Source organism: Podarcis vaucheri (assembly GCF_965113315.1).
Source record: "Podarcis vaucheri genome assembly, chromosome: 1".
Lineage (NCBI taxonomy): Eukaryota > Metazoa > Chordata > Lepidosauria > Squamata > Lacertidae > Podarcis > Podarcis vaucheri.
Window position 1 is genome coordinate 130,743,825 of NC_138759.1, and position 15,104 is coordinate 130,758,928.

Consider the following 15,104-nt stretch of genomic DNA (forward strand, 5'->3'; position numbering starts at 1 on the left):
ATCTGGTGGGAGGGTGTTCCACAGGGCGGGTGCCACTACCGAGAAGGCCCTCTGCCTGGTTCCCTGTAGCTTTGCTTCTCGCAGTGAGGGAACCGCCAGAAGGCCCTCGGAGCTGGACCTCAGTGTCCGGGCAGAACAATGGGGGTGGAGACGCTCCTTCAGGTATACTGGGTTGAGGCCATTTAGGGCTTTAAAGGTCAGCACCAACACTTTGAATTGTGCTCGGAAACGTACAATGGCTTGACATCTCTTTCCCCATGACATAATTCTAGTCTGCTGTGTGTATAAAATCACTGAAATGTATAGGTGTCTCATGGTTCTCCCTCACACACAATTGGTGTGTTCTCTCCTGGAGGGGTTCTAATATAGTAGGAAATACCTGCACCACATACTGTCCCAAGATGGTTGCTTTATTCACACGCAGACACACCAGTGAAATACAGGGAAATGTCTCTCCAGCTTTCCGTTTGAAGGTGTCAGGATGCTGTCAGCGGCTCCCGGCTGGTTACCCAGAGAAGTATAAAGACAGGGAAAAGTTTATTACAGTCCTTTTTTATTTCAATCTTTACAGAAAGGGGCTATAGAACCCAGCCTCTTGGATAATGACGTTGTCCTGAGTGAATCTCCATCCCCTGTCTCTCCCAATTCCTCCTTTGTCACTTCTACAGTTGCCACTGTTATTGTTTAGTCGTTTAGTTGTGTCCAACTCTTCATGACCCCATGGACCAGAGCATGCCAGGCACTCCTGTCCTCCACTGCCTCCTGCAGTTTGGTCAAACTCATCCTGGTAGCTTTGAGAACACTGTCCAACCATCTCGTCCTCTGTCGCCCCCTTCTCCTTGTACCCTCCATCTTTCCCAGCATCAGGGTCTTTTCCAGGGAGTCTTCTCTTCTCATGAGGTGGCCAAAGTATTGGAGCCTCAGCTTCAGGATCTGTCCTTCCAGTGAGCACTCAGGGCTGATTTCCTTCAGAATGGATAGGTTTGATCTTCTTGCAGAGTCCATGGGACTCTCAAGAGTCTCCTCCAGCACCATAATTCAAAAGCATCAATTCTTCGGCGATCAGCCTTCTTTATGGTCCAGCTCTCACTTCCATACATTACTACTGGGAAAACCATGGCTTTAACTATGTGGACCTTTGTTGGCAAGGTGATGTCTCTGCTTTTTAAGATGCTGTTGCCACTACATGCCCTCTATCAGCTCTTTGTTCTCCTATTTTTAAGGTTCGCTGGGATCTTTGAGATGGTAGGTCTGGAATGCTTTCTAATGGCAACGTGTCAGCCATGTGTTGCTCTGGCTCTCTCATGATTTCCTAACTTTTCCCTTCATCTGCCTCTGAGCTGTGACCTCCCTCAAACCCCTGTTGTAAATCTATACTGTCTTCCTCTTCCTTCTCCCTGGAAGGGTCAGGATGGGGAGGCGGTCTCCACCATTCCTCCTCCTCCTCTGCCCAGTGCCTGACAGAAGGGAGCCCTGATATTCCCCTCTTCAGTTCTGGATAGATGGCCATATTCCACAACTGTGACTCTCGATCATCACAAAGAGTCACAGGGCTCCTACTAACTTAAGAGTGTGTATCGTATTCATGGAACAATATTGGAAGTTCTCCTTTAGTGACGTCGGTGTGTGTGGCGTTTGCCCTCTTAGGTGTGTGACATCATACCGGGTCATAAGGAAACGGTTAGCTAAGCGTAGAATGATTAACCAATAGGAACCCAAGGGGAGGAGTTAGAGTTGTTAAAAAGTGAGTCTGGAGTTAGAGAAGGGAGAGGGAGTCTGTGGGTTGGGCTAGTTTGTTGTGAGAGAATGAAAGAATCTGTTAAGAGGAGTCAGTTAAACAGTTGGAATAATTAGTTAGAAGGTATTAGGAAGGTATAGGCTGGTAAAGAAACTAAGATTAAGAAACTGACAAGAAAAATTATCCAAAACCATAAACTTGTTAAGGCTTATAAAATAATCTTGTTTATTTGGTTTAATGTTAACAACTGTATGGACTCGGTGTGTACCCGAGAGAAACGGGTTGGTGGCAGCGGGGAAGCGATCACAGTGGTGGCACAGGGATCAATAGACCGTCAAACGTCCGGGGACCCTGTGTGATCGCCACAGTGTGTTAGACATTAACTCTACCATTTTATTGACTTACATTTGGACATCAGTTGTAATGTAAGGGAGGCAAATGAGGCCTCAGTTATAAATGTTAACATAGGCTCTTCCTGCTGGGTCCCGGAATTTGTGAAAATCAGCATTTTTGAAATATATATAAAAGATTGTGAGATCGTATCTCAGGTGCCCAGATTCTGTTTTTGACAAGCAAGCTTTCCCTTCAACTCTTTCCAGCAGGAATTCTGAGGAACTCCGTGTCAAATAACTGCAGTGCTTTTTTTTGAGAGACAGAGAGTGGGACAGCCGACAGAGAGTTTTGGACTGAATTCATAGCCACTGTCATCCGCGAAACTCCCCTGGGTGCCCTCGAGCAAATCACTCTGTCTCTCTCCCAACCAAGGCTACACCTTTTACAGGGCTGTGAGGTTAAAACGGGATCACTCCTACACTCCTCAGAGAAGTGTACCAAACATATAAACCAATGAACTTGCTTGCCTCTCTGAGGCTGCAATCCTAGACACTTCTCTGAGCAAATCCTCTCTGAGGCTGCAATCCTAGACACTTCTCTGAGCAAATCCCATTGAAATAAGCGCAGTTTACTTCTGAATTGAGTTTTTGTGTGCCTTTCCTTTCCTTAATGAGAGCTACACTCCCCCCAGACATTGTCATGTCACATGCTTGCACCAGTATGAGAGGCAGCATTCATAATTCTGTATTCTGCGCTGAGCACCTTTGTACTAGACAGATGTCAACGGATTGGAAGGGATTCAAAGAACCACAACAAAGCTGATTAATGGGCTGGAGGGACTGATTTATGAGATGAGATTAAAAGACCTTGGGAAAAATCATTTTGCCAGCTAATGATTCAGGAAAGAGTTCTCTATACTTATTCATTCATTCACTTATTTCTTCATTCATTCATTCATTGTTGTTGTTATTATTGCCATGTTTATGATGATGATGATTAGAATGCACACGATGGTGGCATGGGGATTTTAGTAATTAGGCATGTCCACTTTGCATGTCTTTTTATTTATATTTATATTGCTACAACATTTGTAATAATGCTCACTAACAGAAAGAAAAAGTAAAGACTATGAATACATGAAAAGAGAAACAGACTCATCAAATCTGCAACAAAGAAAAAGTGCCCTATGCTAAATCCTGGGGCTCATCCACACTTAATTTTTCCTCCATGCTGCTGTGATGGCCTGGGATTTGGACTCGGAGGCTGAACCTGAGGGATCCCAGCCTGCACAGGAGTCCCTGCCTCCAGAACCAGCTGAGCCGGGGCTGGGGCCTGAGCCTGAAGGGTCCTCACCTGTGCTGGTTCCTCAGGTGCAGGCATCAGCTGAGTCTGCTCTGGCCCCTGAGGTGATGGAGGACCCATTGCCTGCAGGTGCTCCACTCTCAGCCCCGTCAGGGGGAGAGGAGGTTGCCTCTGGGTCCAGTAACCCTCCAGCTTCTCCTGAGCTGCAGAGGCTCAGGGCAGAGAAGCGGAGGGAACTAAGTTCCCGCAGGAGGAGTGCTCGCCTCCAGGCCAGGAGAGGCGAGTCACCTGTGGACGGGGGCCGCCCTATGCCTCGGGGCAGATAAAAGCCAGCCAGCCCAGTCCCAAGTTGCGGGAGCAACATTGTTGGTAGCCAGTTCCTGCCTGCACCCTGTCCTGCTCTTCTGCCAGAGCTCCTGACCTCACCCAACTCCCTGCCTTGGACCCAGCTTCAGCTTTGATGGACTGCCTCGCTACTGAACCCTCGACTTCAGACTGGACTCGGACCTTGCCTCACGGTTACCCACAGGACCAGCACAGCTGTCTAGGCACAGGTCCATGTCTTCCTGGTCTGAGTTGTTGTTCTTCTTCTTCTTCTTCTTCTTCTTCTTCTTCTTCTTCTTCTTCTTCTTCTTCTTCTTCTTCTTCACCACTTTCCCATTGCTCAGCTCTCAGCCTTCTGCATCTCAGTGAGTCTATGCCTTGAAGCTCCTATGAGAGATTTCCACTTTTACCTTCTCCTACAGCTTTGCTCTCTTTCTTTCGAGAAGAAAGGAGCTCTTCTTTCAAGAAGCACTCCATCGCTCTCTTCAACTTAGCAGTGTTCACAGTGGATTCCCAAACACAGTCGTCTTGCTCCACATAAAATGGAGCCTCTCCTTCACTAGATACCTCCCATGTGACCATTAGCCAACCACATGAGAACTGCTAGAGCTCTCTCTAGAATTCGGTGACCAAACAATCAAATTTAAACACATAGCAATGCGTACAAGCGTTTACAAGTTCAGTGATTTAAATTACGGTGCTTAGCAAGGAGGTCACGTAGAACCAAAGTGTTCCCTGGCTATGACCACATGACTGCTTCTTTAGGGCTTTGTGATGGGAGTTGTCCTAGTTGGAGTACAGGTGAGAGTCTGTTTTTGCCAATGATGCTACCATGTGTACTCAGGGGGTATGTTGCTGCCCTATTGCTACTCAGTTTTGGGCTCTGTTTCTTCTACTTGCCTGCTGCTTGGAACTTGGAGGGCTGTCCCCTCAAGGGGGGGCTCCGCTTGGGCTGATGTTGTGGGAGCTTGCAGTTCACTGGTCTTCCCTATGTACTAGGGCACCACACATACAGTGGTACCTTGGGTTACATACGCCTCAGGTTACACACTCTGCTAACCCAGAAATAGTGCTTCAGGTTAAGAACTTTGCTTCAGGTTGAGAACAGAAATCGTGCTCCGGCAGTGTGATGGCAGCAGGAGGCCCCATTAGCTAAAGTGGTGCTTCAGGTTAAGAACAGTTTCAGGTTAAGAACGGACCTCCGGAACGAATTAAGTACTTAACCCGAGGTACCACTGTACAAACAAGGGATGTCTGCATCAGGCACTATATAATGGTTTGCCCTTATAGCTACAGATGCCTGCTCATTCTCAGGAGGCAAGTATTACGACAGATATTTCAGAACAAATGCATTTAGGCTGCTCCAGGAGCACTGGGTTGCTATTAGCTGCATAAATTAAATGCAAGGGACAGCTTGTGTGGCAACAATCCGAGAGGCCGAACAACTTGAACGTGTGAAGAAATAAAAATTAATCTAAGCTGAAAGGAAACAACCACCAAGATTTCCCAAAATACTATAACAAGGAAAATACACCAAGGAGGTTTCATATTCCACACCCACACACCCTGCCCACGGAAATTTAGCTTTAAAACACACAGCTCAGAAATGCACGAAGGAAGATAAGAACAATTTAGCATTTTGGCCCTCTTTATCATTTTATCCCCCCTGCTTTAATAAATCGGGATGTTTTAGGAAATGCTGACTCTAGACGTTTTTTGACTCTCTCAACAGTACTTTAATAAAGTCTGGGAAATAAACTTCACAGGAAAACCTCGGGTGTTCAATTAGTTTAAAATGTTGTAGGGTAGAGAAACGGAGATAATGAAATTATAAGGATAATGGCGGCTTAATGTTTTGTGGCTCACACGAGATTTATGTGCTCCAATATAACCTCAAGCTACACATATGGCATAATAAAAAACAAAAAATTAGAACAGACTAGAATCCTGGCTAGAGAAATAGGGGATGTGGAGAGGGTGGGTTTTGAATGCAGAAAAGTCATAGCCAGGCTCTTGGGGGATGGAGTGGAGCAGCTTAAAAACACTGGCCTCTTGACAAACCTTATATCATTCCTCTGTCCACTCCTCCTCACAAATGAATAATGTTCACTTAATAGCATCTGAATGCAAGAAGACTTATTGCGCAAGACCCATTTCCTCCTCCGATGTAAATTAGGCTCGGAGGGAATTCCACTGCAAAACCACAGTTCTGTCGGGAGGGCAGGGAAAGAATCCTGTGAAAATGTGTCTGGACTCTTCCCAAATGCCCATTAAGCAAATACAGGAGTTTAGTTTCCACCATGGAAAGTCTGAGATCCAAAGGGATTAAAGAACAGAACGTGTGTGTGTGTGTGTGTGTGTGTGAGAGAGAGAGAGAGAGAGAGAGAGAGAGAGAGAGAGAGAGAGAAAGAGAAAGAGAAGGGGGGGACTTCTGGCTGAAAGCAATATATGCATCTGCATTACAGTAGCTGAAAGATGTGTATTCATAATGTCCTACGGGCCTGTGAGCCTCTAGAATATGCATTGCCTCTCAAGGTGAGCACAACTCATCAAAATAAGGGAAGACGGTCAACCTTCGGTGTTCCTGATGTGTGCATCAAGAAGGCTACAGAAGTTGGATGCTTCTTGCCTCAGTCAAGAAGCCAGCAGTGTCTGCTCTCCCCCTCTGTTGTCTTAAGGGGAGGGTTCCCACTTGGTGAGTTGCCAGAAGCTTGGGGAGGCGCTTCTGTGTGTTGTCTTGGGAAGACTGGAAACTCAATTAAAAATGGTGGGAAGGAGATGAAACATTTGTTTTGCATTTAATTTACCCGAGGAGGGATTTATTTATTTATTTATTTATTTGGGAAAAAAAGGTTGCAAGAATTTCTGTGCCTGAAAATCGTGAGCCGTCAGCGTCGTATCTGCCGAAGGTAGATGAAAGAGACAGTAGGTTGAGTACATAGAGGGTTGAGTGATAGGAAATGCTTCCTAAATTTCAGTGGCGCCAGCAGCATAGGAGGCACATGTCTGGGACCCCATTCAGCAGAATCAGTGCAGCTGTAGAAATAAGTGAAGGAATGCACATCACCATCTAAAATGGGGAACTCCATAAAATCAGCGGGTGGCGGTGTGGTCTAAACCACTGACTTTCTTGGGCTTGGTGATCAGAAGGTCGGTGGTTCAAATCCCCATGACGGGGTGAGCTCCCGTTGCTCTGTCCCAGCTCCTGCTAATCTAGCAGTTCAGAAGCACACCCGTGCAAGTAGATAAATAGGTACCGCTCTGGTGGGAAGGACAATGATATTTCTGTGCACTCTGGCACTCGTCATGGTCCCCTGTGCACCAGTAGAGGTTTAGTCGTGGCTTGGAAAGCTGTCTGTGGACAAACGCCGGCTCCCTCAGCCTGAAGCGAGATGAGCGCCAAACCCCTTTGACTGGACTTAACCATCATGGAGTCCTTTATCTTTTACCTTTACATTTTTACCAATAGGTAAAGGTAAAGGGACCCCTGACCATTAGGTCCAATTGAGACTCGGGTTGTGGTGCTCATCTCGCTTTATTGGCTGAGGGAGAAGGCGTACAGCTTCCGGGTCATGTGGCCAGCATGACTAAGCTGCTTCTACCTTCCCGCTGGAGCAGTACCGATTTATCTACTTGCACTTTGACATGCTTTCAAACTGCTAGATTGGCAGGAGCTGGGTCTGAGCAACGGGATCTCACCCCGTCGCGGGGATTTGAACTGCTGACCTTCTGATCAGCAAGCCCTAGGCTCTGTGCTTTAACCCACAGCACCACCTTTAGCCATAGCCTAAAAACTGCCTTATTGCACCACTAACAACAACTATCTAGGTTATAAAGAGTTTTTGCAAAGGTATTGGGGTTGTCATTGCAGTCTAGGATTGCCGTATTTCAAAAAGTAGAATTCCTGACACTCACAAAGTTGAGTATCAACTACCCCAAAAATAGATCCATATCTCGTACATCCAGGTTTCCCCTGACATTTTGCCATTTCGGCAAAATTCCGCCCTGATGCCATTTTTCCACCCGAAAACCAGGACATGCCAGGAATTTTCCTGACATATGGCAAGCCTATTGTGGTCCTTCACGCTTCACTCAAAACCCAGTCCAGATGGTTGGGAGACAATCTAGAGGAGGACTCCACAAGACAGCACAAAGTGGAAGTACCAGCATTAGGCTCTCAGCATCCCAGCCAATATGAGCAATTCAGAAGCTGCCTAGGAAACAAGAGATGAAGATTTTGCCTTCCATGGAGGTGCTGGTGGAAGATCTGGGCAGGGACCTGTTTGATGTGTGAACTTACAACAGTATAAATGTAAGTTGGGAGGGGCTGGCAGCAGAGGATTAATGAAACCAGAATGACTGCAAGCCAGCAGACCAAATTCTGAGACGCATCCTTTGTTGAAGGATGTAATCCATCCTATCTCCACCCCTTTCTGGGGAGCAGGGTTGGGTTGGGTCAGGGATAAGCTAGCTGGGAGTGGAGAACAATAGACAGCCGTTTTGAGTCAGAGGGTAAGAAAAGGTTAGAAAATACAGACTAATGGAGACAAAGGCTGAGACTTACTTCTGAGCAAACATGCGTAAGAGGGTGCTGTTCATTTGTGCTTTTGAGAGCTGTCCCTGAATTTGATAGTCAGGAAACAGAACAATTCCAGAGCTTCAAAAATGTCGGCTTCATCAAGTATCATGGAAACCGTTCATTGGAATTTCCATTTATAGCTGTTAGGTTTGCTGTGGCCACATCTATTCAAGCCCTCTTGGGCTTTACTCAGACTCTTTAAAATCTTTGAAATTGTAAGTACCGGTAACCTGAAATTGCATTATAATGTTGTGGGGGTGTAAATTCCATCGGTAAAGCCCCACATAAATGTTTGAAGTAATTCCTGATACTGTTCTTACCCACAAATGATCTTTGCCACATATCTGACAGCTGAAGTAGATTGCAAGGGTATATAATTAGGTGCAAACTCTGCAGTGATAAGAAATTGGAGTGAGGTTTGCCATACAGAAGAAAATCATCCTGAAATGTGCCTTATAACACAAGGAAATGTACTTACATTTTAATGTGATCTCTTTTTTTGGTGTGTGTGTGTGGGGGGTCAACTAACCAGGAACTAGTTACAATTTTATAAATGATACTTGATGTATGGTATAAAATATTTATAATAAATATTATAATAATTTGTAATAAATAGATAAGAAAAATAAATTGACCTTCTGAGTGTAGATGTAACAGGCAGAAATATGGTCTGGTTGAGCATGGCTTTAGAACTTTGGAAAACTCAGAAGTCCGCTCATTGAAAAAGAATAAACAAAAATATTTTAATGTTCAAAGAGACATGGCTTCAACCCAACACTCAGTTTTCTCAAGATGTTATCTGCATATTAAAAGGAAGCATGCCTTTGAAAGTAATTTACATAATCTCACATTTGCCAGGTTGTGAAAGGCATGAACACACTGCATTTTCAAACAATGCCATCACAGTTTTTGGAGCCCTGCGATTCAACGTTTCCTGTAAGTGAACATCTATGCATCTGTGGTTCTCAGGAAACAGAAGGCATTTGCAATTATTCACTGTATTGCTGATGCTATGTGCAACCTAGGAGAAAGTTCAGTACTGAAATATTGGATAGGTGCCTTGAAGCAAACAACCAGCTAACATTTCTCCTGGAAAACCAAGAAAAATCTGCCATAAAATAAATTGCCCAATGATAGCCCAAAACCTGAGAAAGGTTTGCAATGTTCAAATTAACATTTAAAACTGTAATAATCATGATAATATGCCACCCATATAATATACCCTAGGTGTGTGATGTATGGAAGTGAGAGCTGGACCATAAAAAAGGCTGATTGCCAAATAATTGATGCTTTTGAATTATGGTGCTGGAGGAGACTCTTGAGAGTCCCATGGACAGCAAGAAGATCAAACCCATCCATTCTGAAGGAAATCAGCCCTGAGTGCTCAATGGAAGGACAGATCCTGAAGCTGAGGCTCCAATACTTTGGCCACCTCATGAGAAGAGAAGACTCCCTGGAAAAGACCCTAATGTTGGGAAAGATGGAGGGCACAAAGAGAAGGGAATGACAGAGGACGAGATGGTTGGATAGTGTTCTCGAAGCTACCAGGATGAGTTTGACCAAACTGCAGGAGGCAGTGGAAGACAGGAGTGCCTGGCGTGCTCTGGTCCATGGGGTCACGAAGAGTCGGACACGACTAAACGACTAAACAACAACAACAACAACAACATGTGTGTCCTAGTGGACGAGTAGAAATAGGAAGTGGTAGCAAAAACCTGACACTCTCATTTCTGCAGACATTATACACAACCCAAGTTATGATTTGTTATGATTTTAAGTTAAAAAACTAGAAAATCCATGTTGCTTGATCTTCTCTCTTGCTAAACTAATTGCTCAATTAGCACATGTGTCACTCTTGATTCTGACACATGAAGTAAAGTAATAGAAATAATCCTTATTATAAGTTATTCGTAATAATGGGTTAATAGTTCATCTTTACCTCTGCCAGAAACAACAAATGATAGAGGAAACCAAAGTTCAAATACTGTAAAATATCTAGAGCTCTAGGAACGACTCCAGTTCTCCTGAGTGGGCAAAATGTCTTGCCAGAAAAATACGACTTTCCCCCCATCTTTTAGCCCTGAAGCCTACTGAAAACAAACCCCAAAACCTGGCAAGGGATTAACAAAACATTTTCAAACTACAGACATAAAAGACAGGGGTCGAATCATATTTCATTTGGCCTTGTTCGGCAATATTTTTGGCTTTCCAGGGGAAATGGACTTCAGTCAAACTCCTAGAGCTCTCAAATGACTAAATCAGCCACAAATTTGCTCGGCATGGAATTCGTAGCTTGTGACAGGTGAAAGCAATTGATCCCTTGATAGTTACAGAGAAAACAATGAACAACTGGTAGTGAATGATCATATCCAACTTTAGGAAGCAGTCATTGACTGTACAATTGCCCCATGCTTATAGTGAGGCAACTTCTTTAAGGCAGTTCAAAATTAACCCAGAAAATCCCAGTGCTAGGTCAACTGGTAGCCAGTACTTTTTTTTCTCTAAAGAAAATGTTTAGGGATACTCTCATTTTGACTCAAGAAAACCATCATTTTATAGTTCAGATTTGGAATAATAAATACAGTAAATGGACAAAAGGACAAAGATTTGCAAAATGTTTAGGGGTATGCGTGCCCCTGCGTACCCCCAGAAAAAAGCATTTTTGGTAGCAACAGAGGCTACCATTTTATTCTAAACCAGGAGGTGGGATTAAAAATGGACCTGAAGACTCTGGTTTTTACACTGCCAGCCTATAGAGGTCCTTGTTCCTCCAGTCTTTGAAATCGTAGCTTCTGTATGCTTTATACATATCAGGTCCAGTTCCCAGACTGGTGGGGGTACAGCAATGTCAGATTCAGCATTGGCAGTCTGAGTCAGCTCCTCCTCTGACCCTGAGCTTGAGGCCAAAGCCAAGGCATGATAGATAGATAGATGATAGATAGATAGATGATAGATGATAGATGATAGATGATAGATGATAGATAGATAGATAGATAGATGATAGATAGACAGACAGACAGAGAGATAGATAGATAGATAGATTGATAGATGATAGAAGATAGATAGATAGATAGATAGATAGATAGATAGATAGATAGATAGATATGGATAGATAGATAGATGATAGATAGATATAGATAGATAAATAGATAGATAGGCAGATAGATAGATAGATGATAGATAGATAGATAGATAGATAGATAGATGATAGATGATAGATGATAGATGATAGATAGATAGATAGATAGATGATAGATGATAGATAGATAGATAGATAGATAGATAGATGATAGATATAGATAGATGATAGATAGATAGATGATAGATAGATAGATGATAAATGATAGATGATAGATTGATAGATAGACAGACAGATAGATAGATAGATAGATAGATAGATAGATAGATTGATAGATGAGATGGATGATAGATGATAGATGATTGATAGATAGATAGATAGATAGACAGACAGACAGACAGACAGATAGATAGATAGATAGATAGATGATAGATAGATAGATAGATTGATAGATGATAGATGAGATGGATGATAGATAGATATATAGATAGATGATAGATAGATGATAGATAGATGATAGATAGATGATAGATAGATGATAGATGATAGATGATAGATGATAGATGATAGATGATAGATGATAGATAGATAGACAGACAGATAGATAGACAGATAGATAGACAGATAGATTGATTGATATAGATTGAGGATAGATTTGCAGATACTCATTTCTACTGGCCTTCTATTTTATTGTAGCTTCTTGCTACCTGCAGACTATCGGCGTGAGGTTTAGGAGTTTTTGTTGATATGCAGATTTGATTTAATAAGTACTTAATGGTTGCTGTTATTGGTTTTAAAAGGGATGCAGGTGGTGCTGGGGTCTAAACCACTGAGCCTCTTGGGCTTGCCGGTCAGAAGGTTGGCGCTTCAAATCCCTGTGATGGGGTGAGCTCCCATTGCTCTGTCCCAGCTTCTGCCAACCTAGCAGTTTGAAAGCACGCCAGTGCAAGTAGATAAATAGGTACCGCTGAGGCTGGAAGGTAAACGGCGTTTCAGGGTGCTCTGGTTTCTGTCACAGTGTCCCGTTGCACCAGAAGTGGTTTAGTCGTGCTGACCACATGAGCCAGAAAGCTGTCTGTGGACAAATACCGGCTCCCTTGGCCTGAAAGTGAAATGAGCGCCTTAACCCCATAGTCGCCTTTGACTGAACTTAACTGCCCAGGGGTCTTTTACCGTTACCTTTTTACCTATTACCGGTATGTCTTTGCATCCTTATTCTTAGTCCTTATTATGAATTATGCGGGGATTGCTTAATTTTACTGTATACTTATTGAGTTTTTTATATATTGTTAGTGACTGCTTACCTTTTAGTAGTCACTAACAATATGAGTATTTTTATATATTGTTAGTGACTACTTACCTTTTGTAAGGGACATGGGTGGAACTGTGGGTTAAACCACAGAGCCTAGGACTTGCCGATCAGAAGGTCAGCAGTTTGAATCCCCATGACAGGGTGAGCTCCCGTTGCTCGGTCCCTGCTCCTGCCAACCTAGCAGTTCGAAAGCACGTCAAAGTGCAAGTAGATAAATAGGTACCGCTCCAGTGGGAAGGTAAACGGCGTTTCCATGTGCTGCTCTGGTTCGCCAGAAGCGGCTTAGTCATGCTGGCCACATGACCCGGAAGCTGTACGCCAGCTCCCTCGGCCAATAAAGCGAGATGAGTGCCGCAACCCCAGAGTCGGTCACAATTGGACCTAATGATCAGCGGTCCCTTTACCTTTACTTACCTTTTGTTTTGTTTCTGCAGTTATGTAAATCTTTTCATGTGGCAAGCCGCATTGATGAAGGTGATGATGATGATGTATATTTATTAGATGCTATGCTCATAAAAATGACCGCACCTTGAGCATGTTTTAACTATGGAAAGAAAGCATACCAATAAAGGATGGAGCTGACACAGAAGGAACTTCCAAACAAGGAAAAGACACAGGTTCCAGCAGAGCTCCCCCGTTGCAAAAAGGTAGGCTAATAATAATAATAATAATAATAATAATAATAATAATAATAATAATAATTTATTATTTGTACCCTGCCCATCTGGCTGGGCTTCCCCAGCCACTCTGGGCGGCTTCCAAAAAAATTATTAAAATACTGTAATACATCAAACATTAAAAGCTTCCCTAAACAGGGCTGCCTTCAGATGTTTTCTAAAAGTCTGGTAGTTGTCGTTCTCTTTGACATCTGGTGGAAGGGCGTTCCACAGGGAGGGCGCCACTACCGAGAAGGCCCTCTGCCTGGTTCCCTGTAACTTGGCTTCTCACAGTGAGGGAACCGCCAGAAGGCCCTCGGTGCTGGACCTCAGTGTCCGGGTAGAACGATGGGGGTGGAGACGCTCCTTCAGGTATACTGGACCGATGTTGAAGTGAGCCACACAAACACAGAATTACGATATGAAGGAGGCAATCTGAAGATGTTGGGCCCATCACTTTGGGGCTCTCGCACTGTTACAGCTTTGCAAGTTGGCAGCATCTGTTTCCGCAGCAGGGAAATGATAGAGCCTGTTCTGAGGGATTCGTTTAAGCTTCCCCCCCTTCCCCACTCGCACAAAAGTAAAAATGGCAAAAATTTAGTCCTTAATGGGATCATACTGTTCTTTCCTCACATTGTCAACTTCACTTAATTTCCTCCTTGCCATTAACATGTCTAATGCATATGTCAGGCACAAGCCTGATACTATTCGGGCAAGCAGAATGTTGTATGAAGTCGGCAATGTGTTAAAACAATTGAGCAAGCGAGTACTAAAAGTTTGTTGCTCTGGCCATATGGTACAGTGTTTAATTTCCCGTAGTGGAAGGACGTGGCTGTCACAGGGAGAGAAAAATATGATGAATAAATTTACTTGGGGAAACATATTATAATGAAGAATGGCTTTCCGGGGAAGTAAACGGAGGAATTTCAGCTCTGAAACAGGGGCATATGGGACGCATTAAGATCTAAATAAGGGTAGCAGGGCACTGTGCCTTAAAGAATGAAAGACATATCAAGGAAAACAAGGTGATCTCTCTTGCTAGGCCAGCTATGAGAGAGACATTTTATAAGTGCATGCTCTTGTGCTGAATTATGAAAACGAGAAATGGCATTTGCGTAATTGACAGTCGGAATACCTCTGACAGAAAAACAAAGGCGATGTCTTCATTTGTGGGCTGATGGGCCAGTCCTTTCGTAGGCTAGGCTGCACACTGAAATTGACAAAATGTAGCATATTGAATGAAGATTGTGGTCCTCTTGCCCCTCAGCTGAAAAACAAAAAACAAACAGTAATGATAATCATAAATACCTTTGGGTTTTATTTTTGAGAGTCCCATGGACTGCAAGAAGAACAAATCTATCCATTCTTAAGGAAATCAGCCCTGAGTGCTCACTGGAAGGACAGATCCTGAAGCTGAGGCTCCAATACTTTGGCCACCTCATGAGAAGAGAAGACTCCCTGGAAAAGACCCTGATGTTGGGAAAGATGGAGGGCACAAGGAGAAGGGGATGACAGAGGATGAGATGGTTGGATAGTGTTCTCAAAGCTACCAGTATGAGTCTGACCAAACTGTGGGAGGAAGTGGAAGACAGAAGTGCCTGGCATGCTCTGGTCTATGGGGTCACAAAGAGTAGGACACGACTAAACGACCAAACAACAACATTGTTTTTGGTTTGATTTTGTATGTTGTGCTCTTGTTCGTGAACCGCCCTGAGACGTCTGGGTATAGGACAGTGTATAAATCGAATAAATAATAATGATAATGAGGTCTATTGATTATT

At 43.7% G+C, this 15,104-nt stretch overlaps 1 long non-coding RNA gene across 1 annotated transcript; it reads right to left on the bottom strand.

Annotated features, from left to right (window-relative positions):
* Positions 1-392: 392 nt before the first annotated feature.
* Positions 393-1,632, bottom strand: LOC309525253. Its single transcript, XR_014216120.1, has 2 exons — positions 1,458-1,632; positions 393-501 (listed from the first exon to the last, which is right to left on the bottom strand). It is a non-coding gene; the product is annotated as an uncharacterized lncRNA (long non-coding RNA).
* Between the last annotated feature and the right edge of the window lie 13,472 nt (positions 1,633-15,104).